This window comes from Canis aureus, chromosome 5 (assembly GCF_053574225.1).
Source record: "Canis aureus isolate CA01 chromosome 5, VMU_Caureus_v.1.0, whole genome shotgun sequence".
Taxonomy (NCBI): domain Eukaryota; kingdom Metazoa; phylum Chordata; class Mammalia; order Carnivora; family Canidae; genus Canis; species Canis aureus.
Window position 1 is genome coordinate 75119895 of NC_135615.1, and position 18420 is coordinate 75138314.

The 18420-nt window shown below is 50.1% G+C and overlaps 1 long non-coding RNA gene across 1 annotated transcript; it reads right to left on the minus strand.

The window, feature by feature from the left end:
* Window positions 1-8413: 8413 nt before the first annotated feature.
* LOC144314662 (uncharacterized) lies at window positions 8414-12421 on the minus strand. The gene is made up of 2 exons (XR_013380510.1): window positions 11107-12421; window positions 8414-10997 (listed from the first exon to the last, which is right to left on the minus strand). It is a non-coding gene; the product is annotated as an uncharacterized LOC144314662 (long non-coding RNA).
* Between the last annotated feature and the right edge of the window lie 5999 nt (window positions 12422-18420).

The window sequence follows — 18420 nt, forward strand, 5'->3', positions numbered from 1 at the left end:
ACAAGCATAGTACACAGTGGTCAGGGCTTCTCCTGCAATCTAGGATTACATTTACCTTTTTGAACACTGTGAAAATTAAATTAAATAATCCACGTTAATTCTTTAGCAGAGCATCAAGCATATAGCAGGAGCTGAATGTTAGTTATTATTTATGATACTGGCACTTTTTAAAGAGCATGTAAAATAAATATCTGAGTCTCCAAAAGCTTACATCAAGCCCCGTAAAGCTAGAAATGAAATAGTATTGTTGAAGTGTAACCCTGGAAAAAAAATAATAATAAATAAAGTAAAATGTAACCCTGGAATAATTTAGTCATCTGGTTCCACTTGCTAATATTAGAGAGTTTTTGTTTGTTTTCTTTTTTAAAAAGATTTTATTTATTTATTCATAAGAGACACACAGAGAGAGGCAAAAAGATAGGCAGAGGGAGAAGCAGGCTCCCCGCAAAAAGCCCAATGCAGGACTTGATCCCAAGATCCTGGGATCACAACCTGAGCCAAAAGCAGACGGTCAACCACTGAGCCACCCAGGTGCTCCTGTCTGTCTGTTTTCTAGTGTCCATGGGTTGGTTATTGAAGCTCCAGATTCCAGGAAGGATCTCAAAGCGTCTGCTCCTATGGTGTTAGGATGGTAAGAAGGGCCCAAGGCATCAGGCAGGTATGTTGCTGGGTGAAGACCACATGGATCAAACAATTTTGGGAAGTATCCTTAAACCTTATCTATTATGCCATGCAAGTGTTTTCTAAAACCAAGTCAATAAGGCAGATTGACAAAATAACTATGGTTATAGCCTTGCTTCTTTTAGACCCACGTATGAATTCAAGTCCTGCCTCTTATTGACGATGTAACCTTGAGCAGGTCATCTCATCTATTTCTGCCTCAATTTCCCTGGCTACAAAATAGCAATGATGTTAGTACTAACTTCAGTATACATTAAACTTTTATATTATTCAAAGGAATATAAAATAGCAAGTTTAGGATTCAAGGTTGATAAAAAAAAAGAAAGACTGGAGTTTGAAGAGAGAATCCCACCAGTTATCTTACTTGTCCCATGTCCCAGCTCTGCCAGTTGATTGGATGAGCTGAACAGATCACTGAACCAATTTCTTCATCCATAAACGGGACCCATAATACCCTATATGAGATAACCAAAGGGCAAGCACTTTGTTAGTAAGAAAGCAAAAGAGACATGTTGTGGCTACAATCTGTATTCAGAAAGAATTTTCGTCATTCCACAAATACTTCTTGAGCCTCACCATAATTTAAAAGCTTTGCGATTCCCTCTATTTCCTATTTTGTTCCAGTTGACTTCTTCTACTATTCTATTCTTTATATTAAAAAAAAATTAAAAACCTGACAGCAACTGAGTTGGTCATTTGCCCTGTTTGCCAAATATTTCTGGATGTCTGCCTTTGGGGCACATGGTAGAAATGCCCCACCCCTTTGCAGTCGAATGGAGCCATGTGACTAGTCCTGGCCAATGAGTTGTAAGCAGAAATGACAGGTGTCACTTCTAGGCCAGGGCATTTAACTACCAGAGCCATATCCTCCAGAGCTATGGCTTTCCCTTTAGCAAGGTGACTTACAGCGCTCGAGATGGCCGCTGCACCACCAGCCAGAGTCCCTGCATGATTATGATGAGCAGAACCCTCTGCACATCTGCATTGGCATGAAGCTTAGATGAAAAATTAATACGTGCTGTGTCAAGCCACTGAGACCACAGGGCTTTAAAAAGGGTTTTTAACTTTAAAAATCTTTTAAGGTAAAACTAACTTTAATAATATATTATCCTTAATCCAAAATACCTAAAATGTTATCATTTCAATTATTATTTTAAAATCAGTAATAAAATACGTTACATTCTTTTTTACATATCAAGTCTTCATGGTCTAGCGTGTATTTTACATTTATAGCACATTTCAAGTGCGCCATAAGCCCCATGTGCCCAGTGGCTATGGGACTGGACAGCACAGCTGTAATGGCTAATGATCCTCATTTTGAAGCACACTATCCTAAGGCATCCTGAATACATGAATCTTCATCCTAGTCCAGAGGATCTTTAGGAAAGGAAATCCAGTGTTCCATCAAGTAGGCTGTGGCTAGATTTCAGGTACGTTTTTCCTCATTTAGCGTGCAGTGGGGGTATTACAACTCCCTGCCACTTCCCTCCCTTTTGCTAATTCCCTCACCCTTACTCTCCTGAAAAGGGGGGAAAAAAAAAACAGGGGTATTTTCAAGTGGTCCAGCTTGACGGTAAAGAGAAAACTAGACTACTTAAAATGTTCTCAGTACCCGCGGTATTCCAGAAGTAGAGAGTCGCTAAGCCCCGGGTAAGGATGGGGGAGCAGTCAGGGCACTTTCTTCTCCACGGGATGTGGATCTTAGGCTTCGGGATCATGAGGGAGGGGAGGTGGACATAGGAGAAAGGTGGGGGGGAACTAAAGCATTGGAACTTGACCTCATATCCTGGGGTGGAGAGAATTCCTTCTGACTTTGCATATTGGCTTGGAACTGATGCTCAAGGATCAAGGGTTGCAGGTAAGTGTTAATTGCTTTTCTTATTAATTTGTTATTATATGTGTGTGCTATTGTTGCTATACTGCACCCACTGCTTGGGAAATGTGCTTTTTCAATTTACCAGTGTGTCAGGAGCATTTTCCCATGAAATTAAATATTCTTCTATCTCGTCATTTCTGGCAGCCAGAGAGCGTTTCTTAAATGGGTATACCGTAATTTATTTACCCAACCTGCAATCGTTGGACATTAAGGTCATTTCCAATTGTTAATTGCGTTTGACAACAGCTTATGGCTCTCAGACTGCCTCGGCTCCTGCAGAAGGTGCGGGTAGAGGACAGCGCAGATGGAGGAAGGCACGATCACCCCCAAAGCCTCCTTCCGGCAAACTGGGGTTCTATCACAGAAGAGGCCAATACCTGAGGGGGCTGGGTGGGGAGGGCACAGCCTTCTCCGGGCATTGCCAGGGGAGCTGTCTAGGATGAAAAGAATGTTGGCGACAGAGGGTCGTGGGAGCTACCGGGTCCTGCCACTTGTTAGCTCTGTAGGCACCATCACCGAGCCTCTCTTCCCTCCCTGGGAAAATGAGGGTAATAACTGGCCCCTTGGTATTGTTGTGAAGATTAAATTAGGCCAACTATGAGTTCTGGTTAAATAAGACAGATGGAGCACACGGACGCCCAGCTCGGCTCCCTCCTGACTCTCCACTAACATGAAGGCAAAAGGGATTTTTTTTCCAAGGCATAAAACCACAAGGATAATTAGCACAGAAGAGATAACATTACCAGAATTTGGGGGGCAGAAAAGCAGTTCAATGGGTTGTGACTTAGAGGAATCAAGGACCCCAAGCCCCTAAGCTGCCAATAGGGAAAGCTGAAAGTAACCCCATTTATGCTGGAGAATGCCCCCCAAAGGCTCAGTGATGACCCACAGAGGCCAAGGTGGGGAGGAGCTAAAAACAGGCCCTTCCTTGCCTTCCCCTGTACCCAGTCACTGCTTCTGGACAGAAAACCAGGAGCCAGGGCCTGAGAACAGGTGGGTAAAAGGCTGTCCCTCCTGTGGGCACGTACAGCCCACTCTGTGCTAGGCCCCAGGTGCCCCTGGCGACAGAGGATAGGCAGCCCCAGAAGCGCACAGCAGGGACCCTCCTGGGAGGGGGCCTCAGCAGGACCCAGCAGAAAGGCCAGCTTGCTCTGGTGAGTCAGAGATAAAGGTCAAAGGGGACTGAAACGGGAGTCTGGTGGGCTGTCCCAACTGCCCACGTTAAGACGAGGTCTCTGGGGGCACCTGGGTGGCTCAGTGGTTGAGCATCTGCCTTTAGCTCAGGTTGTGATCCCGGGGTTCTGGGATCGAGTCCCACATCAGGCTTCCTGCAGGGCACCTGCTTCTCCCTCCGCCTATGTCTCTGCCTCTCTCTGTGTCTCTCTCTGCATGTCTCTCATGAATAAATAAAATCTTTTTTAAAAAAATAAGAGCTCTGAAGCCCAAAAGGAGGGGTCTTGCCCCAAACCCACACACTATAGCCTATCCCTACCCACGTCCCCGGCCCCAGCTCTCTCTCTGCTTCCCTTTCTTCACTCTGGCAGACAGTGGCTCCTCCAGGCTCTCTCCAGGTGCTCGCTCTTCAGCCTGTCGCTCAGGTAAGTGTAGGGAGTATCCTGCTCAGCCAGTAGCTGCACCCAGGATCCCCAGCTTGGGTCTCTCTCACTCCATCAGGCCATCCCCGCCCCACTGGCAGCAACCACCCCCACCCCTTCCAGGAAATCACCCCTGAGTGCTCTTCTCAGAAACTCCTACTCCTAATCCAATGTCACACAAAGTACTAGCTGATATGGCTTCAACCCTCCCAGAGGGAGATGTGCTTTCGTAACCATCTGAAAAGAAACAAGTTTCCAAAGATGAAAAGGATTGTATCTATAATGGTGGAAACCTGTAGGCAGTGCGGCCAATCAGGCGGACAAAGGAGCCCTGCTCAAACCATACTTGTAGGTAGTCATGTCAAGTGGGCTAAGGGAAAATAGAGGAAAGGGAATTCCTTGACCTGTCCGCTCACCTAGAGTCAAAAGCCTTTGGCCGAGGCAGGGAAGGCTCATATGTCCTCAGGATAGAGACAAAGCAGATGAGGGCTTATGAGGGTTTAGCGTATAAAAATGCAGGAAGTCCAGTTACATTTGAATTTCTGATGAGCAGCAAACAATTTCTGTTTTTTTTTTTTTTCTTCAAGTTTACTCATTTAAATCCTCTCTCTGCCCAGCATGGGTCTCAAACTCATGACCCTGAGATCAAGAGCCATACACTCCTCCGATCGAGCCAGCCAGATGCCCCTAACAGGTCATTTCTACTCTAAGTATGCTCCATGCAATATCTAGGACATACGTATACTAACAGATTATGCACTAATTTGTCTGGAATTCAAATTTAATGAGGCTTTCTTGAACGAGAGGAAAAGAAGCTCCATTTCTCGATGGGGAATAACTGGTGGCCCTCTTTGATCCACCACAGCCAGGCTCAGCTTCTGATCACAGAAGCCGCTCCAGTTCATTTAAGCAGAAAAGATCTTAATACAGGGGAAAGGTGCATACAGCACTGCAGGGAGAGCTGGAGAGGCTGGTTCTCGGCTGAGCTTTCAGAAATGATCCCCAGAATGACACTGCAGCCTCTGCCATCACCAAAGATCTGGGGATCAGGATGCTGGCACCACCGCCATTGGCTCCAGGAGTAAACTTTGCCCTGATCCCCTCTCTGAGAGAATGGGTGCCCCAAGATCTTCAATGATCGCAAACGAGGGTCTAAACACTGGGCACTCTGCAATGGCTCCTACAGGATGTCTCATCACCTCTAAGTCTCCTCGTCTGAAAATCAGAGAGGCATGGCTGCCCTACGGTGTTAACATCCCTAGTGCATCTGAGTGGTAGGACCTAAATCACATCTGGAGGATTGGCTTCAGAAGTCTTGCTTCTTGGTCTTTCTAGTATGGGAAGGCACACTACAAAAGAGGCTAAGCAAGCTGGGCTACAGTATCTATACCATCCTGAGCCTTCTTTCAAACCCTAAGAATCACTCTGCTTCCCCTTGCCACAGGGTCTTTTTTTTTTTTTTAAGATTTTATTTATTTATTCATGAGAGAGAGAGAGAGAGAGGCAGAGACACAGGCAGAGGGAGAAGCAGGCTCCATGCAGGGAGCCCGAAGTGGGACTTGATCCTGGGTCTCCAGGATCAGGCCCTGGGCTGAAGGCAGCGCTAAACCACCGAGCCACCCAGGCTGTCCTTTTTTTTCTTTTCTCCCACAGAGTCTTTGTACATGCTGTTCTCTTCTGCCCACAATCCTCTTTCTTCTCCTCTTCTTCTCTTCCTGTCTATCTCCTACCTTCTACCTCCTCTCTTCTCTGATCTTCCTATTATTTTATATCTCCATCTTATGGATGAGGAAAGTGAGGCCCAATGAGGTTAAATGACTTGCCCAAGCACACCAGCAAACAGGGCAGTGGAATTTGAACTCAGGCAGCCTGGCTCCAGAGACTGCTCTTAACAGCTGCATTATGTCATGCAAAGACAAATTCACCTGTGTTAAAAGGCCAGGGGCAGGGCATACCAGCCACCCTGTAAATAAACAGGGATGATGCTTTAGCAAATGTTGACAAGCCCAGAGAACTCTGAGAGTGATGGGCGGTACAGGTAGAAGGTCTCAGGGCAAGGTCGCATGCTGTGGAGCTTGGCCCCTAGCTCCCAGAGAACATCAATAGGCTGAATTTCAAATACAGCTGAGCTAGAGGAGTCCACAAAACCCTGACACTGCTACCCTTCACTAGGGAGCAGAGAGCAATCCGTACTGTGTATCAAGGGAGAAAAGAATCTCATGTCTCTCCCAAGAGGGATTATCAATTTCAGCAGCAAAACCCACAATCACAATGAACAAAGTGTGCTCAGTTCTCATAACTTTAATAGGCAGAATTTTGTAGAGCAAAGAGACAGCTGTTAAGGAGAGAGAGGCATCATAAAGGAAGGGCTTAGGGTATAATTGGTGCCCCTGCTTGCCTGGGCACCAAGCCCAGTGAAGGGAGCCTGTGGGCAGCCAGGCCCAGTGAAGGGAGTAGAGGAGTCCAGAGGATCACATTTGGTTTTTTAAAATGTAATACGTCCTCAGTCCATAAGCAGCAAAAGGGATCACGTGCCCTCCCTAAGCTAGGTCTGAGAATTCTTGGGGCAAAAGAATGACGTTTCTTCTTCCCTAGGCACCACAACTCAAGTCCCTGTAAAGTCAGCAGATGCTCGGCAAAGGAAAAAGACAAGACCAGGAAACCCTGGTTAGCAAGCCAGCTCTGCCACTTACCTGCTATACGACTTTGGGCAAGAACATTTCCCCTCTCTGAACCTGTTCCTTGCCCATGAAATGAGGATATTGGATGAGAATGAAGGATTTAAACTTTGTTTCTTAGCACTAGAAACCTGTGTTTGAAAAAAAAAAAATCTTACGGGGCACCTGGGCAGCTCAGTCGAGGAAGTGTCCGACTCTTGATCTCAGCTCAGGCCTTGCTCTCGGGGTTGTGCATTCAAGCCTCGCTTAAAAAAAAAAAAAAACCTTACATAGTTCTGTCCTTTGGGGAATAGGGATGTAGAGACTAAGACACCAGATCACTTACAAACCCCACTTCTGTGAAGCCCACGTCCTTGAGTGGAAAGCCACTCAAGGAAATGATGTCTTAGGATAACTCAAGCCCTGCCATTTTTGAAAACCATGGATATTAGTGGGAACTAAAGGATTTAGCTTGGGAGAGAAAAGTTTCCTAGTACTCTGACTGGCTCACCCCATGACTCTGCCCACTCTGGACCCTGGCTTTCCCATCTAGAAGCTGGAAGCTTTGAGTTCAGTGGTCTCTGCAGTCCCTTTCAGTTTTGACAATCCAGGACACCGCCCCAGTCTGGTTATCATACATAAGACCCCTGGTGGGGAAGAGTGTATGAGGGGAAGATGTTGGGGACAACAAAAATAAGGTGATTTTCAGAGATTCTGTTTAGGGACAACCCAAGAGGCAGCTCAGGGAAAATTGAAGCTTGTGAGAGGCAATGAACCCTGAGTCATGACCATGGTTTCTATTTTAGGAAGAACAGAGCCAGGAGTTAACACAGTGTGGGATTTAATGTGTAGGATATATAAATAGATGGAAGGTTAGGTGGATGGGTGAATGGTTGGAAGGTTGAGCGGATGGATGGATGGATGGATGGATGGATGGATGGATGGATGGATGGATAGTAGCTGGATAGGTAGACAAAGGAATGGATGGGGAATGTTCATTAGAGTATTTGGATAGAGGGGGTGGGTGCATATATTTGGTAGACGAGACAGGTGCATATATTTAGGGAGATGGAAGACAGGTGAGCAAGTGGCGTAAGTAAATGGGATCTGTGAGTGGGGGAGAAGACACACAAAAAGGTAGGTGGGCATGGAGGCAGGTAGGTAAATGCCCAGGCAGTTGGATGGACAGGTGGGTTTTCCAATGTAGGAAGGCCCAGGGGATAAAATTTGATTGATCGATTTGTTCAGCTTTCTTGGCCATTTACTCCATTTTCTCTTCCATACACCCAGTTGGTCAAAGACACCTGAAACATTTACAGGGAGTTTCTCAATGTGTGGAAAATGTACCAGTGGGTCGTGCATGAAATTATTTTATGCTGTTATAAAATAATCTTAGAAGAAATCCAGACACAGCTTAAAGTAGCAGTGAATCACATAGCAAGGAAGATATTCCCTTTCACTCCTCTTTCCATAACGTCAAGAAGAAAATCCCACCTGGTGCTATTGTGTCTTTAGCACCTTGCTGATTCTTTAATCTCCCTTTTTAATAAGAGAAGGGAGACTTTGGGATCAGAGCCGTAGGCAGGTGATGGAATGTAACAATATTCCATTTTCATTAGGTTTGGTTTTACTGTCACTTTGTATATTTGACACAAATTAGGGTTGTGTTACAAAGGGTTTCCCTTGTAAATGAATGCATATGCATAAAGTGAGTTGGTTGCGTGTAAAATATTGTGTGAACAGTGTTGATCACTGGGGCGAGAGATGCTGGGTACGGTGAGAAAACACTGGTTTGTAGAAGTACGATCTGGTTATGTCATTCCAGGCTTAGTGTCTGTTCCAGATCCTTCATGAGGGGAGCCTGCCTAGCCCACCACCCAGCCTCTACTGCATCTCTTCTCCCCTCCTCGCTCTGGTCCAGTCCCCCCAAATTTCTTTATCATCTTCCAACTTGCCAGGTTCCCTCTTGCTTTCCGGCTTTTGAACCCGTACATCTCTCTGCCCAGAACTCACTCCCCCTCGTTCCCCTCACTTGGAGGATCCCCACTCAGCCCGAGGTCTTGCTCGGATGCGGATGCGGCCTCCTGCAGGAATCCTTTGCTCACCCTCCCACAGGTTTATGCACTGTCCCCAATGCCGCCTACGTGCCCCTGTCAGACCCCCCCAGCCTGTGGTGGAGAAACTGCCTGGTTAGCTGCCAGGGGTGCCTACTGGGAGGGGAGCTGGTTGAGGACAGGGACTGTCCGGGTCACCCCTCACTTATCGTTGGTTTTACCGAGTGCCCACTCAAGTGCCAGGTGCTGTTCTAGCAGATACACCAGTAAAGGGGACAGAAAAAGTCCCGGTCCTCATTCAGGAGGGGGGAGTTGGACACATAGAAATAATTATTTTTTAAAAGTGTGTCTATTATATATATGATTTCAGGTTGTAATAAGCCCCTTCAATAAAGGGAAACAGAGTTAGGGAATTAAGAGGGAAAGAGAGAAGCAGTGATGGGCACAGGAGGTACTATTTTAGGTTGGGGATCAGGAAAAGCTTCTCTGAGGAGGCATCATTTGCACAGAAATTTGCAGGAAATGAGGGGAAGACAGACAATGGCAAGTGGGAGGACCATGAGGTACCAACACACTGTGGTGTGTTTCGGGAACACCTAAGGGGCAGGAGCAGCTGGAGCAGCGTGAGCTTCCAGGAAACCCGGACTGTGGCCCCCACTCTGCGACTTGGGGAGCTGCTGCCCGAGGAATGAGGCTGCCTTGAGCAAACAGAAGGATGCCTTCTTTGCCTGCATGTCAGCCTGCCCTGAGCCCTGCCGGAGAGGCCGCCAACATTTGTGCAGGTACTTCCTATTAACATTTACCTTGACTGAATGTTTATTAATCGGGTCTATTAATAGACTTTTTTTTTTTTTTTTTTTGCCCTTCCTAAGAAATAACTCCTGGAAGAAGCATTTTCCCCTCAATTATCCTCTACTTTGCATGATGCTTCAGGTTTGTAAATTGCTTTTCTGTCCCTATTTATTGATCCATGTGCTTATTTATCCATATGGCACACAATTTAGTGAGCAGGGAACAAGACAGACTCCGCTTCTACCCCCACAAGGCATGGATCGTTGATGAGAAACAAGTCTGGGGGGCTCTGGCAGGGTCCACCTTCCCTCTCCCTTTTGGTAGCTTAGCAGAGAGCTGGCGTGGCTGGACCAGGCCAGTCCGTCAGGAGCAGCCAACATCAGCTTTGGCAATATCAGTGCTCCCGCGTGCCGAGACCTTTGGGGCTCTCCCCAAGTCCTTGGGGTGCAGCTCCCGTCCACACATCCCTTGACATATTTCTTGTGACTTAAAGAAATTGCCTGCCCACTCCCCCCTCTTGACCCAACTGTGTGGGGTGTGGGGTACGTCCTTTCTCCTGGAGATTGTTGCAACGTCCAGCCCACTGGCTGTGGCGGGCCCCTCTCTGCTGGAACACTGGCCACGGTGAGGACCACGCTGAGGATGTTGAGAGTTTGAGGGGCTGCTGATGTGAAATCACTTCTCTGCCTCTCGGTTCTTCCCTGGTGATCTCAGCCTGCACGAGTGATGCTGGTGCTGTGTCCGTGCCCCCTTGCAGGACAACTCTAGCGGAAGGAGACAGGAAACAGGCGAGTGCCCTAAGTTATTCTGAGCTTTACAAAGGAGATGACCAGGCTCCCTGGGAGTAATTTAGGACTCAGACTAGGGGTGTCACAGGCTGGATTCTCTGGAGGCAGTTTAGACGGAGGCTAAATAAGCACGTAGGTGCTTATTAGGGAGTGTTCTGGGAGGGAAAGGAAACTGGAGGGGGGAAGGGGAGACCTCAGTACTGGTCCATGGACCTCAGCTGCCCCTAGGGGAGCACTGGAGGGAGGACATTCCTTCAGATTTGTCCTGAGTTGGTTGGGATGGCTGGGAGGAGTTCTTTGATCCTCTTCCCTGACAGAGGTCATTGAGCAGTTGTCAGACACAGGCAGCCCTGAATGCGGTGGTGGCCCAAGGACACAGGCTGTCTGCAGGTAGCACATGAGACCCAAGGATGCCAAGCCTTTCACTGGAGGGCGATCCTCATGGTGCATCTCACGTCCACCACAAGGGAGCTTCAGGAAGACTTCCTAGAAGAGGGGGCACCTGGGGATGCAGGGGTGAGCAAGGAAAGAATAGCTGTTCAGGCAAGGGGGACCTAAAGGCAAGATGGAAAACAGGGTTAAAACAAGCTACATAACCCTTGAGAAAAACAGTGAGTCCATTGTAAGATCAAGAAACAACTTCGCTGAGGCCAGGGGACTCACCTGAAATAAGGTGACGACAAATGATAGAGCCCAGATTAGAATCGGAGCCGTGGATCCTGATCCCAGAGGCCTTCCATACCCCACTCCCATCTGGAGGCCAATCCTCGCCACTCTTTTCTCGTCTCTGAGATGGCCACTGTCATTCTTTGTTCTCACCTCCGTACCTGCGCACGCAGGCCCCACAGCTCTGCTCAGTGAAACTAATATACCCTCTAGTTCCAGCACAGATCCTGCTGTCTGAAGGGATCCTAGGTCCCGCCTGGGTTAGGTTTCAGGTCAAGGGTTGACTTTGTTTGGAAATTCGAGATCGGTCTGTGGTCACGGTCACAGTTCAGCCAAGGACAGAGGTCAGGACTGAAGTTAGGGCTGGATAATGATTGAATTTCTGACCAGAGCCAAGAGTTAGTTGGGGATTAGGTTTAGAGCTTAATCTATAGTAAGGACTCAACCTGGAACCAGGGTCAGGGAATGGTCTGGAATTGGGCCAGAGCTCAGCTTGGAGCTGGAGTCAAAGAACAGTTTGGAAAAAAGATCAGGGTTCAGTTTTAGAATAAGGTCAGGGCCCAGTCTGGAACCAGGACCAGCGCTCAGTCTAGGGACTAAGATCGGGGTTCAACACGGAGGTCGGGGCAAGGCTCAGCCTAGGGGCAGGTTTGGGTCTTGGCCTGGAAACAGAGTGAAGCCTTGGGCTGAGGCTCAGGGGTGTGAACTTGTGTCTGAGATGGCTGAGGACTGTCAGGCCTGACTGCCCAGCCTCACAGGCCTGGAGCCCGAGGCCTGCCCAGGGTGGGAGCAGGCAGAAGTGCAGTAGGGAGTGAGGGTAGACACACCCTGCCCTCAGCCCAGCTGCAGCTCCACCCCTGCTGCAGTGCAGTGATCCAGATCCCCTAACTCATCCGCCTCCCTCTCAGCCCCCTCGGCCCAGCATTTGCAAGCATACGTGTGTGTGTGTGTGTGTGTGTGTGTGTGCAGTGTGTGGGAAAGAGGGATCCAGGAATGAGGCCCTTGGGGATGCCGTGGCACTGCTAAAGTCTGGTGTTTGCAGGGAACGGTCTGCACAGATCAGACAGGGCCTCAGGGAAATCAGAGTTAGCTCCCAGGAAGGCGCAGAGGTGGGTGCGTGGAGGAGGAGGTGGCTCAGGCTGCACTCCCCCCAGCCTATTATGAGAGCCTCAGTGTCACCAGCCTACACAAATCTGGGCCTCTGCATCAACCCGGGAGTCCTCTGGGACTGGCCCTACCCAGACCCCTGGGAGGATGACGACCAGGTGTAGAGGAAAGAGCCCTGAGCTGGATTTGGGGGGCCTGGGCGCCACTGCCTTGCTTCCCCTCTCTGAGCCATCTGTAAACTGGAGATAAAATAAAGAAGAGTGAGTATGTGAAAAGCAAGGAAACTAACAGTCAAAGAGGGGAGGGTCTGATCCTGGCTCACTCAGCCGAGTGGGGGACAGTGCGGGGGCCAGAACCCAGGCCTTCTAGCACCAAAGCCCTTACTTCTCTTGCCAACCTGGCCTCTTCTGTCTCTGAGACTCACCAAGACCCTGCTCATATCCCACCCTGTGCAGGGAAGGTGGTGTAAGGGAAGGAACGGGCAGGGTGCAGGACAGACACCCCACTCGCATCTCCCTTTTCAAGCAGGGACCCCTCCCAACCAAGCCTGTGGGAGAGGCCCCAGGAACATCATGTGTGATTATGGGCATAAGAAGGTCCCTGCTAGCAGGCGAGGTTGGCATCTCCCTCTTGGGAATAGCCACTGGTAGACTTGTTCTGGGCCCACCTGAGCAGGACAGGAAAGAAGCAGAGAGAAACGGCAGGTTGGAAAGAACTGGCAATGGGACAGCCTGCATACCTGCCGTTTGCTGGGGGTCAGGAGATGTCACGGAAAGGAGCTGGGCTTGTGTCACTTCTGTTCCCTGTCCGGGAGGGCATTCTACCACTCAAGGGCTCTGAAACAGGAACCATGGAGCAGACTGTTGCAGGCAAGAGCTGGGAATGGAGGTGATGGAGGAGCTAGATAGCCACATCGGGGGACTGTGGAGGCCAGGGCTCCCATAGGACCCCCAAAGTACATACGCGGGTGCCCAGCAGAGAGCCAGCACCCAGACATCTGCCATGCTGAGGGCATCAGTGGCCAGAGGGATCAGCTCACAGGGAGGATCCTGGCCATGGTGGACAAGGAGATGGTGCCTCTTGAGCCCTGTCCCTCAGCCACTACATCTATGCCTTTAAAACAGAAATGGGGGGCAGCCCGGGTGGCTCAGCGGTTTAGTGCCACCTGCAGCCCAGGGTGTGATCCCGGAGACCCGGGATCGAGTCCCACATCGGGCTCCTTGCATGGAGCCTGCTTCTCCCTCTGCCTGTGTCTCTGCCTCTCTCTCTCTCTCTGTGTGTTTCTCATAAATAAATAAATAAATAAATAAATAAATAAATAAATAAATAAATAAATCTTAAAAAAAAAAAAAACAGAAATGGGGAGGGGGGCACCTGGGTGGCTCAGTTGGTTAAGCATCTGCATCAGTTCAGGTCTTGATCTCAGGGTCCTGGCACTGCACCCCCCAGCTCATGCTCTCTCTCTCTCTCTCTCTCTCTCTCTCTTTCTTTCTCAAATTAAAAAAAAAGGAAAAACAACCCAAACCAGAGAGGGGGAACGAAGCCCCTGCTACAACACGAACACACGTCAAAACCATTATGCTGAGCAAAACAAGTCAGATGCAAAAGGCCACATATTTTACAATTCCATATATATGAAACGTCCAGAACAGGCAAATCCACAGATGGAATGTAGATTGGCAGTTGGCTAAGCTGGGTGGCCGGTAGTGGAGGATGGGGTGGAGGGCTGCCTTCTTTCTTTCTTTCTTTCTTTCTTTCTTTCTTTCTTTCTTTCTTTCTTTCTTTCTGTGGAGGGTTTCTACTGGAGAGGGGATTTCTTTCTGGGGTGATGAAAACATTCGAAAGCAGATCGTAATGCTGATGGCACAACCCTGTGGCTATACTAAAACCCATCCACGTGTGCACTTTAAATGGGGGAATTGTACGTTATGTGAATTATATCTCAATACTGCTGTTATTTAAAAATGGAGGTGCATTTATTTGGAGGTGACAAAAACGTTCTGGAGATGGACAGTGGTGATGGCTCCACAACACTGAGTGTGCTTAATGCTACGGGGCTGTACACTCACACGTGGCTAAGATGATACATTTTATGTCATGTATATTGGACCACAACTTAAAAAAATATAAAAATTTAAATTTAAATTTGAAAATAAAGGAAGGGGGGGAGGTATCCCAGAACAAGACTATGTACTCCCAGATGCTCCAAGATCCTAGAGACCAGAGAACCCACGCTGCACACACACACACACACACACTCACACACACTCACACACACACATGCCAAGCCCCACAAGTCTGTCATTGGGAGACAAAGGAAGGGAAAGCTTTGAATTGCCCCTGGGATTAGGATCTCAAACAGATGGCTGTGTAATAACAGTGTGACCGTGACACCCTGGGATCTGCCACTGAACAGTTGGGGCCAGTGACAGGAGAAAAATGAAAACGTTTCCTGTTAATACCCTTATACTCAGGGAGCTCATTAAACTGGTTACAGATGCTCAATGTCAGCTCCCCACGGAGCATATACTCCTTGAAGGTGGGGACCACTGGGTCTGGCTCGTGCCCGGGGCCCAGCACAGAGCAGGACACATCACGGGTCTTCAGTCAACGTCTGGGGAAAGAATGAAGAGCCTCCCCCATTAGAGAAGACACTGAGGCCTGGGGAGGCCTTGGCCCTGCCTGGGACCACACAGCCAGGGAAACGTGGCGGCCAGGACCAGAATTCAGATTTCATGTCCTGTGGCCCAGGCCCATGATGAGCTGGATTCCATGGACAGCCGCTCCTCCAGCTGTGCACATCTGTTGGCCTCAGTGGGATGAGGCAATCACCCAGGAGCCTGGCCAAGGACTCAAACATACAGGACAGAACAACAGAAGCACTTCCAATGGGTGGGGTTGGCCCAGCGCAGAGCCTGGGGCCCCACAGGGCCACCTCCTCCTGCCTGGCTCTGCATTCCCGAGGCCCCACCTCATGCTGTCACCCTAATTCCTCCTGTCTGGGAGGCGGGAGTCCTGGGATACTGTCCTGGTCAGTTGCTCTCTGAGGGATGAACTCAGGAGGTCCCTGCCCCTCTCTGGGCCTCAGTCTCCCCTTTGAGGAGGTAATCAGGTTCCATCTGGTTCTGTTGGTTCCAATCTGGATGGCTTTGCAGCAGACTGACCTCTCAGAACACTCAGCCCTGCCTAGTCTGAGGGAAGAGACATCCCGCCCTTAGATGCCCCAGTCCAGCCCTGCACACACAACCTCCTGATATGCTGAAAGATGTGGCATGCCCCTCGAAGGATCCCCCCGTTTGAGGAGGGACCTCAGATTCAGAAACTCCTAGTCTGGTGGGAGAGACCTGGGCCACCAGCAGGAGGTCCCTGTGTCAATACTTGGGCTCTGGCTGGCTTCTTTTTTTTTTTTTTAAGATGTAGTTATTTGTTTGTTGGTTTATTTCTTTATTTAGAAAGAGTGCAAGCAGGGGGAGGGGCAGAGAGAGAGAGAGAGACTCTCCAGCAGACTGCGAGCTGAGCACCAAGGCCAATGCGGGGCTCCATCCCACAGCCCTGACATCATGACCTGAGCTGAAATCAAGAGTCGGACCTTCACCAGCGGGGCCACCCAGACGCCCCTTCTATTTCTCAGGTACCCTGTCCTCTTCCCACTCCAAGGCTTAGGGACTCAGAATGCAGGGTCTCTCTCTCTCTCAGCTTACACAGCAGCGGGTGCCAGCTTCACGACAGACTGCCCCTGTGCTGACACCTGTCAGAAAACACGTGCTCCGGATATGCCATTTGCTTTGTGAGACAAGCTCAATGGCTCAGCTGCGTCTGTCACAGTCCCCGGGATGGCGCCACCCTGGTCCAGGACCTGGCCCAGGCAGGCCAACAGCAGCAGTGTCTAGAATCAGGAAGGGCTCAGACGGGACAGGCTCCTGCTGCCTGCGCGAGACCCAAAGACCGCGGCTGGCCTCAATTCCGGACAACCCCTCGGGAAGCCTGGCTCCGAGCCGGCTGGCACCCGTGGTGCACAGCCTGGTCCTCACGGGACCCCCCACCCCCCAAAAAACATGTCTGGGTTTCTTACTGATGAAGAAACTCCGAGCTCGGTTCCCCAGCTGTACAACGTGGTTGATAAAAGTAACGCCCTTGCAAAGAGAATTGCGAGTGATTACATCGAGGAGAGGCAGGCAAATGCGAGCCCGGGGGGGGGGGGGGGGGGGGGGGGGGGGGGGGGGCAGCCCGGGTGGCTCAGCGGTTTAGCGTCGCCTTCAGCCGTGATCGAGTCCCACGTCGGGCTCCCTGCATGGAGCCTGCTTCTCCCTCTGCCTGTGTCTCTGCCTCTCTCTCTCTCTCTCTCTCTCTCTCTGTCTCTAATAAACAAATAAAATCTTAAAAAAAAAAAATGTTAGCCCGGTGCCTAGCCAAGGGCAGCCTCTGCTGTCTGCGGGGCTTTCTGGTTTATCCCCCCTGCTCAGCATGCAAACCCTTTTCTTGTTTGTGGGACTGGGTCCTGGGGTGAGCCTCCCGGGGAGGCAGCTGGCCTCCCAGTGCGGAGGCTGAGCCTCGCGGGGTGGACCAGGAGGGGCTCAGCTCGATGGGCCGGGAGGGAGGCTGCCCCGCCTTCAGGGACGCCCGCAGGGGTGCAGAGGGCAGTGGAGGTCATGCACGTGGGACGGCAGCTGGGCCCAGGCCGTGACGCCCAGCGGTGGCGGCCCGACAGCGGCACCAGAGGCGCACACGTCCTCTAGGGAACCCCCGACGCGTCCTGGGCTGCCAGCCGCCTGCCACATCGGCCCTTCCGGGGGCCGCCTTGGCTCCTCCAACAGGCTCCTGTCCTGCTTCCATTAGTGAGCGTCAGTTTCCATTGTTTTCAACCAGGGAACCTGACTGGTTTGGAGATTGGTCTGAGGGGGTGGGTTTCAGACAACACACCCACAGGGAAATGGGGGAAATAATTATCTGGTCTAGCCAGGGGCTGAAGGTAGCGAAAATCCAGTTAGTATCCAGGGATGGGAGTCTAGCAGGCTGTGGTATGTAGTGGTGAAACAGCTAATTAAATTAAATTAATGAATTACATTATGGCCTGTGGCCATCTGGAAAAAAGTGCCATTGAAGGCAAAGCTTGGAGGGCCTGAATTGCTGCTGCCACTGAACACATGAATGGCACGAAGATTTTAAAGATCGGGTGGCTGCTTCCATGACGCTGGACAATTAAAAGAATAACAGCTTTAATCCCTAAATTCTTGGCTCAAGGCATGGACTGGAGCCTAGGAACTTTTTTACAGCTGAGCTAGAAATTCTCTTATCTTTTACTGCAGCAGGATTAAGTTGGAGGAAAACTAAATGCAAACGTGATCCTTTGCGTTGCCAAATTTACGCTGGCGGCTGAGCTCCCAGCCTCCTCTTCCTCCGCTGCATTAATGCTGATAGGTCAAGGCTGCTCCTGGGTCCTCTTCGCTTCTCACTCCGCAGCCTGCAGCCCGTGGGGGTGCATTTGGCTGCAAGTAACTGAACACCAGGGTAGGTGGGTCCCCGGGCAGGGCACAGCTCCCCGCAGCGCCCAGTGCCCGCAGAGGTGCCACTGCTTTTCTCGCAGCTCCACTTCCTCAGGGCCGGATGGCTTATGCTGGCTTGCAAGAGCTGTGTGCGCTCTACCCGCCTTCGGTGGGGCCCTGTTGGCACCCTGAAACTGACCACAGGGATCCCCGGGTGGCGCAGCGGTTTAGCGTCTGCCTTTGGCCCAGGGCGTGATCCTGGAGTCCCGGGATCTAGTCCCATGTCGGGCTCCCTGCATGGAGCCTGCTTCTCCCTCTGCCTGTGTCTCTGAGTCTCTCTCTGTGTCTCTCATGAATAAATAAATAAATAAATAAATAAATAAATAAATAAATAAATAAATAAAATCTTAAAAAAAAAAAAAAAGTAAAGAAATTGACCACAGAGGGGATTTTTACAGGATTGAAATCAGCAAATGCTACAAGTCAGCACCTTCTTTCTCTAAGTTAGAGGTGGTATGCGGGCACACAACTGGCTTCCTGCTAGGTCTGGTCCCCTAAGGGGTGGCAGTGGGGCCACCTGCTTCTTTGTGTATGTGCCAAAGAGGGACAAGGGGAGTGACACAAGGAGGGAGAGGGGAGGATCTCTCTCCCCTGACCGTGGAACCAGGTTGGCTTTGCAGCCTCACTGGGCGCCAGCAGCAGGCGGCAGCTATGACCCCGC